Raw genomic sequence first — 12,517 nt, 5'->3', positions numbered from 1 at the left:
GTCATTATTCAATCCCTTGGGACAAAAAAAAAAATATTCAATGGTCTCAACATGGCCCTCAGCAAATAGCTTGGGGTGTCTACTTTCCAAAATAGGGTCATTTGGGGGGGTTTTGTGCCATATTGGCATTTTATGGCCTTCAAAACTGTGATAGGTAGTGATAGGTAGTGAGGAGTAAAATAAAAAATGTATGCCCTTAGAAATCCTGAAGGCGGTGCATGGATTTCGGGGTCCCGTACGCGGCTAGGCTCCCAAAAAGTCCCACACATGTGGTATCCCTGTACTCAGGAGAAGCAGCAGAATGTATTTTGGGGTGTCATTTCACATATGCCCATAGCATGTGTGAGCAATATATCATTTTTTTTTTTATCAGAAAAAGTTTTTATTAGAAAACATAATGGTACGAGACATCCATAACAATGACCACACAATGTACCAACGCACATAATATGAAATCTGTAGGATTTCCCTCCATACAGGAGTTTCTGTGCTGCCTCCTTGTAGCAATCTTTCGCCGCCCTCCGCGCGCCGGCGCCATCTTGGTCAGGGGGATCCGACGGGGCCTTGTTCTGTCTGTGTCCTTTAGACATGTCCGGTGTCCTACGGCGTCCGGAGGCAGAGCCCGCCCGTCTTCTGGTGCCCGGTGGAGCAATTTCTAGAGTGTTTCGCCGCACGAGAGCGGGCTGGGGAGGATGTATGCACGGATGGCCGGCGGAGCTCCGGGAACACACGTCCACCTACATGCGCTTCTAGGCCATGCCCCAGCAATATATATATATATATATTTTTTTGTCATTATTCAATCCCTTAGGACAAAAAAAATAAATATTCAATGGGCTCAACATACCCATCAGCAATTACCTTGGGGTGTCTACTTTCCAAAATGGGGTCATTTGGGGGGGGTTTGTACTGCCCTGCCATTTTAGCACCTCAAGAAATGAGATAGGCAGTCATAAATTAAAAGCTGTGTAAATTCCAGAAAATGTACTTTAGTTTGTAGACGCTATAACTTTTGAGCAAACGAAAAAATATACGCTTATTGACATTTTTTTTACTAAAGACATGTGGCTGAATAGATTTTGCCCTCAATGTATGACTAAAATTTAGTTTATTCGATTTTTCTTAAAACAAAAAGAAGAAAATATCTTTTTTTTTCTAAATTTTCGCTCTTTTTCCATTTATATCGCAAAAAATAAAAATCGCAGAGGCAATCAAATACCATCAAAAGAAAGCTCTATTTGTGGGAAGAAAAGGACGCAAATTTCGTTTGGGTGCAATATTGCATGACCGCGCAATTACCAGTTAAAGCAGCGCAGTGCGAAATTGGAAAAAGACCTCTGGTCCTTAAGGTGTTTATTGGTCCGGGGCTGTAGTGGTTAAATAAACATTCTTATTCACTTTACATGCGTTTTGGTTTCCTCTTTGCAGTCCATACAATCTGGTCACACCTGTTCATGACAGTATACCAAGGCCATCTCTGACCAGAAGTGGCTGCACAGGGGAACCATCTTGGTTCTGTTTCACGTTGCTGGGATGAATTCAGATATAATTGTTTGCCCCTGGATGACGCAATTTTGTTGCGAAACGCGTAGGGATGAGCGACATGCCAACGTCACCTCATGTTCAGTGTCCAGGAAGGACGGGTTTGTCCGCGTGCGTCCAGCCGGCGCAACGGACTTAAGGCTCAAAAAAGTGAAATTTTAAATTTCGGCTTTTAATAATAAAAGGTTTTACACTATTGGAGCTTTATCTCTCTTTCATGATTTGTGCATACCTTGAGCTTTCCAAACACATGAGAGGTGTTCTGTGGGAATGTATCCAGCCATTTATGCATGAAAGCGGTGGTGCAAGGAGATCAATAAGGATTGCTTTGGAGTGGGGGATCTATCTATATGCTCATTGTGACCCTCTGTAGTGGGGGGGTCATGAATTTCTGGTAAGAAGTGAATTCAGATATATGGTGGTGGATAGAACACTGTTCATCTATGGAGGATTCCGTTTACATCTAATCTGTTACAGCAGGACTGTTTTCTGTTTGACAATTTTTATTTCTACAGAGACTCTTTGTATTTCACTGGGTGTTTTTTATTAATTCACATTATTTGTATTATTTATGATTGAGGTTGTGTTCTGCCCACCCAAGGGTAAGGTAGAACATATGAAAGATTGTCACATCATTTGCATATGCACTTTGGTTTTGTATGCTTTCCCCCATTAGTTGGGGGTACAATAGAGTTGTAATTTATTGTCACATCATTTATATTTGCAAAGTAGGCCTCGGCCTTGTTACACGTTGCATTTAGCGCAGCTTATTTTTTCTTTTCTTTTCAATTGTTTATTATGCTCTGCTGGCAACAGAGAGTTCTTAATATCTCCGCCAGACATTGAAAGGATAGTCCAGTGATCAGCTGCTGGAGATTATTTGTTTAGCTCACTCTGTGGTCGATCAGGGCAGTGTACTGTTTGAGGATGTTCAGCCTTTGATTGGAATGTGTACAGAGCTGGCTCTGTCCTATATCCCAAAGGGTCATGATGACCCGGAGTCTGCTGCCCAGCCTGATGGCCCGGAGCTCACTACCCAGCCTGATGACCCAGAGCCTGCTGCCCAGCCTGATGACCCAGAGCCTGCTGCCCAGCCCGATGGCCCAGAGTCTGCTGCCCAGCCTGATGACCCAGAGATCGCTGCCCAGCCTGATCACCTGGAGCCTGCTGCCCAGCCTGATGACCCGGAGCCTGCTGCCCAGCCTGATGACCCAGAGCCTGCTGCCCAGCCTGATGTGCCACTGTCCGCTGCTTAGCCTGATGTGCCTCTGTCCGCTGCCCAGCCTGATGTGCCTCTGTCCGCTGCCCAGCCTTATTATTCTGTTCATTCTTTCTACTATCCCTGAGCTTTGAGGGAGGTAGGGAATATGACATTTTCATTCTATCTTGAGAGTTTTTACCATGTCCTGGCTGACCCTTTTTTAAAATAGAATTTTATTTATATTCATACACAACAAACAATACAGAAAACAAACTGTATATGAAGTGAACATCGCTTAAACCATTACATAATCTGGTAAACTGGTATACATTTAGTGGATATATGACAACTTAAAGGTCCAATGTCCATTCTGCTTAACTGGAACCAATCAATGATCAAGGGGCTACATTTAGTCTTTCAAGGGGTCGGCGGTATGGTACTTTCAGAGCTGACCTAAGAGCCCCAAATCTTAAGGAATTTTTTTGGGCATCCTCTGGCCTCATACATCAACTTATATAATGGTATTGCATGATTAATGGTAGTGATCCAAAAGGCTATAGTGGGTGAGGATTGAGACTTCCAGTGGATGGTTATCGATATATTATAATACTATGCGCAGAAAGGTTTTTACATTTTTATGTAAACCTTCATCATCAATATATCCCAGTAAGCACCGTAGAGGGTTGCAGATATTGGGTATCTGAGTCAAGGAGCTGAAGAAAGCCGTGACCTCCGACCAGAACTTCCTAATCGGGGTGCACTCGCACATCATATGAAAGAACGTGCCATCTACCGTACCACATCGAGGGCATAATGCAGAGGGCAATCTATTTAATATGTATAGTAAACATGGTGTCAAGTAGGATCTGTATAACAATTTTGTCTGTATCACCTTGTCACGGGAAGAAATGACTAAGGGGACCTGGAGGGGAAGAACTTCCTTCCAGATGTCCTCCGTCAATTCAGGGATGTCAGCACTCCATTTATCAACCGTACTGCTAAGCCTATGAGTTGTAGAATGTAGGAGGGATCTATAATATGATGAAACTAGTTTAGTGTGAGAAGAATCGGTCAGTAATCGTTCTAGTGGAGAGAGTTGAACAACTATGTTACGAAGGCCTAACTGCGTTGCAGCAGTGTGACGTATCTGCAAATATATAAAGTAGGCTGTATTGAGTAGGTTATATTCCCGACAAAATTCCTCAAATGGGCGGAACACATTATTTGAAGATAGGTGCATAATAATTTTTGCCCCATGTGTAGACCAAAATCCCCCATCAGTTCTGCAGTAGAATTCCTGCAAATTTGGATTTCCCCATAGTGGGGTATTTGGTGAGTAGGTATTGCGTTCGCTGAATGCCAGCATTTTAGTGAGCCTAAAAATCCATAGGGTCATTGCTAGTATAGTCATGCCTTCTCTCCCTCTAAGAGACAGATGATGAATCAGGTTTTGAAGGGACTCATAGGAGGTGAGTATAGCTGCTTCCAGGTCAGTGGCCGCATTGTTGGTTTCAGGATAAAACCACCAGTGCGTGTGGGCCAACTGCGAGGCGATATAATAGGTTTGAAGGCAAGGTAAAGCCAGTCCGCCCTCCATTACTGGCAACTGTAGGGTGTTTCTCGCAATCCTAACTGCTCCCCCCTCCAAATGAAGGTGGTAAGAAGTGAGTCTATTTCCTTAAACATGACCTTAGTGACATATACTGGCGAATTACTCAAGATGTTCAGAAATCACGGTAAAAAGATCATTTTAAAAATGTTTATCCTACCAATAGTGTTAGGGGGAGGTTGGTCCACGTCTTTAATGTGGTTCTTAGCCTTCCGATAAGAGGATCCAGGTTAATTTTGATGTAGGAGGAGATTGGTTGTTGTGTCATAACCCCCAGATATCGGAAGGAACTGAATATTTGTAAGGGACAGGAGGGAAGTGGCAATATCGACGTTGCTTGGTCTATCATAAACACATGGGATTTGTCCCAGTTGACCTGGAACCCAGAAAAGTGACCAAATCTCTGAATAATTTCCAGCAGGGCTGGGAGAGACGATTGGGGGTCCGACAGGTAAATTAACATATCATCAGTGTACAAAGATACCTTCCAGACCCCCAACCGTCAGTCCCACTACCTCCCCACTGGATCTTATTAGCGCTGCCAGAGGTTCTATCGCCAATGCAAATAGCAGCGGCGACAGGGGACATCCCTGTCTAGTGCCTCTCTTTATCAGAAAGGGATCAAACATGGCTGCATTTACTGTTAGTCTAGCAGTGGGCTTCAAGTAGAGTAGTTGCACCCATCTGATAAAGGTGTTGCCAAATCCGAATTTTGCTAAAACTTCCAACAGGTATGGCCATTCAATTCGGTCAAATGCCTTGTGTGCATCCAAGGCCAATACTGCCCGAGATCCCACATTATCATGAGTGACTTGCAGATTAGTAAAAAGTCTACGCAAATTGATGGAGGTCGATCGCCCAGGGAAGAACCCAGTTTGGTCCGCTCCAATAATAGCAGTGATGACTGTGTTCAGTCACCGGGCAAGCACCTTGGCCAGAATCTTGATATCTGAATTAATGAGCGAAATCGGTCTATACGATTCACAGAGCAGGTGATCTTTATGGGGTTTGGGAATGAGGACAATCAGTGCCTCTGACATAGAGGGCGGTAACTGTCCTGTTTTCATAGCAAAATTATATACCCTCAGTAGGTGAGGTATTAGTAGTTCTCTGAAGTGCATATGCCACTCGATGGGGAATCCATCCAACCCTGGCGTTTTATTTCTGGCAAAGGATTGTATGGCTTCCCCAATTTCCTCAGTCATTACAGGGGAATCAAGACGTGAAGCCTGATGATCCTGAAGTCTTGGTAGCGAGATATCAGATAGGAAGTCATCCAGTTCCACAATCGTGTAATGAGCTCTGGTAGTGTATAATGAGGAATAAAATGCGACAAATGCGTCCATTATCTCTTTGTTTTGTTCTACAACTACTCCCTCTGAGTTTCTAATTCTCGGGATGCTACATGGCTGATAGTCGGGTCTGGAGAGATAAGCCAGTAGGTGACTGTTTTTGTCACCGAACTCAAAGAGTCGCTGATTCTGATACAGCAACTTCTTTTGGGTGCGCTCCAAAAGTACCAAGTCTAGTTCCCTGGTCCTGTGCTTCCAGGCCGTGTGTGTCTCGGGTGGGGGCAGCAGAATATGCAGCTTCCGTCTCCCTGAGACCCCTTTCGGCATCCACCAGTCTGGACTGAGATGCTCTGCAGGCTTGCCCGATTGCTGCAGCAAAACAGCCACGTGTGGTGGCCTTAAAAGCATCCCATACCATCGGGAAGGAGGCGCTCTGTTTGGTAGTTATCCAATATAATTTAATTTGGGCCATAATTTGGTCCACAATGGCCTGGTCAGCTAGCCACAAAGGACCCAGTCTCCACACCCTATAGGAGGAGGGGGAGTCCAGGGCAAGGACTACCATTAAAGGAGAGTGATCAGATACCGCCCTAGGGAGATACCTAACCTCAATCATCATATTGAGCAAGTCTGATGACACTAGACAGAGATCAATACGAGATAAGGTACCATGTGATTCTGACTGACACGAATACTCTCTCTTAACCGCATGCTTCCATCTCCAGGCCTCTACTAAATCAAATTGAATCAGAAAAGAACCTAAGGGTGTGGGGGGCTTTGTAGAGAAACGGAACCTATCGATAGAGTTATCAAGTACTGTATTAAAATCACCCGCTATTAATAAAGGGCCCTCCGCTATTGCCAGTATGGAGCTAATCACCCGGTCAAAAAACTGTTTAGTGAAGGGTGGTGGAGCATATATACTAGCCACTGTGTATGGCTTACCTAGGAGTTCAAGCACGACAATTACAAAGCAGCCATTAGGATCGAGTTTGATATGTTTAATGCTGATGGGTGCTGATTTCGCTATGAGGATGGATGTACCCCTAGCGTATGTGGAGTACGTGGAGTGGATGGCGTATGCAATTTTCACTCTCTTAAGGGCCATGACCCTAGATCCATGGAGGTGGGTTTCCTGGAGAAGAATCACATGCAGATTATGTCTTGCCAGATATTCAAACATAAGGGACCATTTCACTTTAGAGTTAAGCCTCCGAACATTCCAGGAAACTATACGTAGTCTAGACATGAGCAGAAATAAAGTATGACTAGTAAAGCCCAGTTCTCAAAGCCTGCTGGGGTCAACCATAGCCTAGGGTCCAGTGTGCCACGAGAAGTGCATAAAAGTGTGGGGGAGTCAAACATGTGAAACCACAGAATACCTTGTATAGTTATCAGTTGTATACCATATTGGTTGGTTAGATTACTAAATAAAAATACATATAATGGTAGATACCAGCAACACAGCAGAAAAAAAGCCTCTTGAATGGATCAGTTGCTGGCTAAACAAGCTAGCCAAACCCGTAGCCAGATACTCATGCATTAGCGAGTTAGATCTGCACAAAACAAAAAACAAAAAAGTAACAGGAACAAAAAACAATCCCAAAACATTCAGTACCACCCTAACCCTCCCGGCTCCCAAACCCAAACACATGAGAGCTTTATTCCCAAAACTGTAACTGCAAAGCAAGGGGGACATGTCACTGTCCCACAACCCACAAACCCTGAGGTGTGAAAAGAGGTCCGTAGCCGTGGTCTTCCATCCACATCCGCACAAAACAAAAATATGTGTTCACCCGAATTCTAGAAAAACAATTCCTGAGTTAATAGGAGTAAACGTTGAAGGAGAAACATAAGGTTAATACCAATTGTCAACCTGTGAGGCTGACATGCATGGCCCGTGATGTAGAAATGAGGATGATCCCCAGCTTCAGCGGGTGGCATGGTGAATAATGGGGCCATACATTTGTAGTAACCTATCCCTGTCACTTTTTCTCCCCCAATCTATCTCAAACAAATGGGGGGGGGGGAGTGTAGGCCATAGGTATGCAATTGTGTTCTGCTTCAAGCCACTTCAATGATGAGGTGGTCTCTGGTTTTGATCCTTGTGATCCGGGCGTCCTAGGGTGTCCACCCAATGCGACGCCTCCTTAGGATCTGTGAAGAAGTAGGCATTGCCTTGATAAGTCATCCTCAATTTTGCAGGATAAAGCATACCATAGGGTAGATGGAGCTCTCTTAGCCTCCTTTTGATGGCCAGAAAGGTAGTCCTTTGTTTCTGAGTGGCTGCTGAGAAATCAGGAAAGATAGTGATTTCATTGCCATGGAAGGATATTTTGCCTTTTTCTCGGGCAGCTCTGAGAACAGTTTCCCTGTCTCTGAAGTGCAATAATTTGATGACGATGGAACGTGGTGGGGCTCCTGGAAGCATAGGGCGTAGGGGAACTCTATGCGCCTGTTCGATTGCGAACAACCGTGAGAAGGTGTAGGCGCTAAAGGTGGTGGTCAGCCAGTGCTCCATGAAGGCTTCCGGGTCCCTGCCCTCTGAAACCTCCGGGAAACCTAAGAAGCGCAAATTGTTACGTCTCAAACGGTCCTCCATATCCCTGAGCTTGTCAGCAGTATAGGTATGGGTCTGACGCAGTTCCCTAACAGAGCCTTGCAAGGGATGCGTTTCATATTCTAGGTCCCCTATGCATTGTTCTGCATTTGTCACTCTATGATGGAGGGTATGAACATCATGTTTCAGGAATGAGAGATCCGTTTTAATGGAATCTATCTGTGTTGTGAGAGCGGTATGGCTGTGCTGTATAGCCTCCATGATCTGTGTCAGGGTAGGTTCTGTGTGCTCTGTCTCATGGTGTGGATTTTCAGGGGAGTCAGTGGCATCAGGAGGAGAGAATAGGAGGGGATCAGCAGGGCTGGAAGCCTGGGATTGCTGTGACTCACCCTTCCCTGGAGGTTGCTGTGTTGAGGAGGGCGAGGATGAAGGCTGCCCCTGCTTCCAACTGTGGTGCTGTTCTTGCTGTTGGGAAGGCTGCGGCAGCGGTGGTATGCATCCTGACACTTGCTCCATCGCAGGTCCGTACTTTACCATCCCTTGATGGGTTGCGTAGTCTGGATAGTCTATTGAGGCAGATGGAACCCCTGGAGCTTGATCGGGTGTGTGTTATCTCCTGAAGATGTGTGCGGCATGAACGGGCTCCCCTCATTTTCTGGTCATGGGCTACCTCCCCGGGTTCCCCCCACAGGCAAGTTTAAAGGAGGATTGTCAGGTGGGCTATGGTGCTGTGATGGTGAAATGGGGGCCCAAAATAAGGAGGAGAGAGGCCAGGAGGCTGGGGTGTCCGTTTAGGTGTGGCAAGATGGCCGCCACATACCCCAGGAATCTAGTAGTATCTGCAGGCCAGTGTAAGCCAGAAGCTCCCAGGAGGGCTGTGGGCAGTAGTGGATAAATGGGCCCTCAGTTGGTGTACTGCAGAGGGCTATAGGAAAGCCAGGGATGCCAATGCACAGCACAGAGTGGGCCTGGGTGTACCTGGGTGTACCAAGATGGCCACTGGCTCCAGAGTAGGCCGAAGCCACGGCCTTTCCCGGGGGCCTGAAGCCTAAAATGTGATCCTGTGATTCCCCAGTCTCTGTACTCATCCGGGGGTGAGCTGCTATCGGCGGATGGGGGTGTGATGCCGTTTGTTTCGCTGAGCACCGCACTGGGGCTCGGGGAGGGCAGGAGGCTTCACAGGCCTCAAGATGGCAGCCGGTCCTGAGTGCATGGAGCCGGCCGTGGCCTGATTGCAGTACAATTGGCCGGCCAGTCTCCACCATTCAGACTGGGGCTGCTGTGGGGTATGTCAAGGAGCAGGTAGGCCAAGTTTGGGGGCTCACCAGGATGGATTTGTGGCAGGATGGCGGTGGATTTGTCAGGAGTTTGCAGAGCTCCTCAGCTATGTGTCTATCTCCTTTCCCAGTAGGACACGCCCCCCTGGCTGACCCTTGATACAAATGCAGGTCCATTGTCTGAGTTTATTTGAAGTGAGCATCCCCATTGAGGAATGATTTCCTGAGGGAGAATCCTCACTACTGTTTGTGCATCTTCTTTTGTGGTCATAAAAAGTTCAACCTATCTTGAGAATGTCCACAATTACCAAAAGATATTCCTGTCTTTTGCCTAGTTTGGGCATGTGTGTGAAGTCAATCTGCAAATGTGTAAAATGAGTTATTGGATATATCAAGTGTTCATGTTTGGCCTCCTGTGGGTTGTTTGGTTGTTCCTGATACATGTGATGCATCTTTTTTTTGTTTTCAAAAAAGTTTATTAAAGCGATAAATAGAAAACAGCGTCAGCAAAAAGGATCAGATGACATATGCATCATAAGCAGTTGGATGACAAGATTATAATAAAATGGTAAACAGACCATAGGACTCTACGGGAACATACAAAAAATATAAACATTAGTATAGATCTTACATCCAACAAAAGACTGCAAGAAAGGGAGAGATAAAATATTCAATGTCCTGACCTTAATATTTGTAATGTATAAGAATAGACAATACTAAGAAAGAAAGGAGAAAAGATTAGAAAGAAAAAAAACACACACACAAAAAAAAAAAAATTCAGATAGCCAAGAGAAAAAACCAAAGGTGTGATCATTTTTGTAATCGGAATAGGAACCATGGGTTCCACTTTAGGTCATATATATGAGTCGTGTCCTGCAGAGTATGGAAAATCTTTTCAGTCAGCATTACTTGATCAATGCGTGAGAGAACCTGAGATAAAGGGATCGACGGGGACTTCCAATGTAGTGCTATAGTCTATAGCATAGAGACACAGATGGAATGAATGAGCCTTACTAGGGGTTTAGGGGTGTCAGGCGGGGTTTGGAAGAGAAGACAGTGGTGGTAAGTAAGGGACAATGCACGACCAGCGAGCTTGTCCATCATTCTCAAAACCTCTTGCCAAACTGGACGAATCAACTCACAGTCCCAAAAGATGTGAACAAAGGTGCCCAGGTGATTGCAACCTCTAAAACAGCTGGGGGATGTATGAACATAAATCTTGTGCAAACGTATCGGAGTGTAGTACCATCTGGTAATTACTTTAATAGCCGTTTCCCTAATTGTTAAGGATCTGGTGCATTTACACATGTTGTCTCATCCCTCTTCCCAATCTACAACACCGGCCCCCAGTGCAAGCTCCTGTTCCCATTGTGATCTATACTTCAGAGTCTGAACCACTGTAAGTCCTTCAAGAACATTGTAGATCAGGGAAATCAGGCCTTTTTGGCGTGGGAAGTTAAAACATAAATCCTCAAAGATGGTGAGTTGGACCTGGGACCGGAGTCTGTAATGGGAGAGAAAGAAGTGACAGATTTGCAGTTATCTGAAAAGTTCTCCGTCGGGGAGTTGGTGCTGGGTCTGTAATACCGAGAAGGGAATGAAGTCAGAACCCGTCACGAAGTCCCTTAACTGAGTAAGTTTGCATTGAACCCACAATCTGAAAGACTCAGTATGGAGATAGGCTGGGGGGAACCTAGGATCGCCCAGGAAAGAGGCGCCCACAGAGCTCTCCGAAGTGAGGTTGTATTTGTGTTTGTAGCGGTGCCACAGTAGTAGACTGTCCGCAACTATAGTATTAAGCGTGCATAAGGTTGAGTGAGGTCGATGCGTTGACCACATAAGGCCAGGGAGATAAAAGAGTGCTATCGAATCACTCTCAAACCGCAACCAAGGAACTCTGGAGTTAGGGATCGACCACTGTGCTTGTTGAGTAAATCTGCAGGTAAGATAATACAACCAAATTTGAGGAACCCCTAGGCCTCCACTTCTCATAGAGCTGTACAGGACTCCCTTGGCAAACCTGGGCGACCTATTATTCCAAATGAATCTGTTAAAATGGGACTGAAGGTTGAGGAGAAAAGATTTGGAAAGCTTAACCGGTAGGGAGTGAAACAGATATAACAGCCTAGGAAGGATGACCATTTTGAGCGCTGTGATTCTTCCTATAAAGGGGATATGTAAAGAAAGCCAGCTTTTAATAGTATTTTTAAGTTTTCTAATCAATGGGGGGTAATTAACCCCAAAGAGATCGCGGAAATTTCCGGGCAGTCCTACTCCCAAGTAGGGTATGTGGGAAGTGGCCCATGTAAAGGAGTAGTTTTGTTTAATAAGGGCAAAATCAGTGGGAGCAAAGCCTATAGGAAGGGCCACAGATTTGGAGACATTAATGGATAGACCAGAGACCTTCGCGAAATTCGACAGAGTCAGAAAAAGGTTGGGGAGTGAAACATGGGGATTGGTTATGAACATCAAAACATCATCTGCATACATGCAAAATTTGTACATTTCGTCACCCTTAGTGTAACCAGTAATATCAGGATGTCTCAAAAGGGCAATCGCGAGGGGCTCTAGGGTTAAAGCAAAGATTAAAGGGGAAAGGGGACACCCTTGTCTAGTGCCTCTACCTATTGGCAAGAATTCGGAGCAACAGCCAGGTAGCTTAATGCGGGTCATAGGGTTATCGTAAAGGGCTTTGAAACCTACTAGGAATTTACCCTGAAATCCCATGCGTGGCAGAAGCGTGTTGATGTAATCCCATGTAACACTGTCAAACGCCTTCTGTATGTCTAGGCTTAACAGGAGGAGCTTGCGGGAAAATAGGTTAGCATCTTGGATGTGATGCATCTTGATACATAATCTTTGATCAGTCAAGGAAGTTCTGTAATGTAAAAATCGTTCTCCAATAGTTCACAAGTGGCTTTCCAGCCTCTGTGACCTATTCCATGGTACTGGGAATTAACCACCTCAATACAGTGCAGTTACACCCCCTTCCTGACCAGACCAATTTTCAGCTTTCAGCGCTCTCACAGTTTGAAT

The sequence above is a fragment of the Lithobates pipiens genome, unplaced genomic scaffold (genome assembly GCF_037356315.1).
Source record: "Lithobates pipiens isolate NorthernLeopardFrog02 unplaced genomic scaffold, aLitPip1_a1.2 Scaffold_30, whole genome shotgun sequence".
Lineage (NCBI taxonomy): Eukaryota > Metazoa > Chordata > Amphibia > Anura > Ranidae > Lithobates > Lithobates pipiens.
This window is presented reverse-complemented; position numbering follows the sequence as displayed.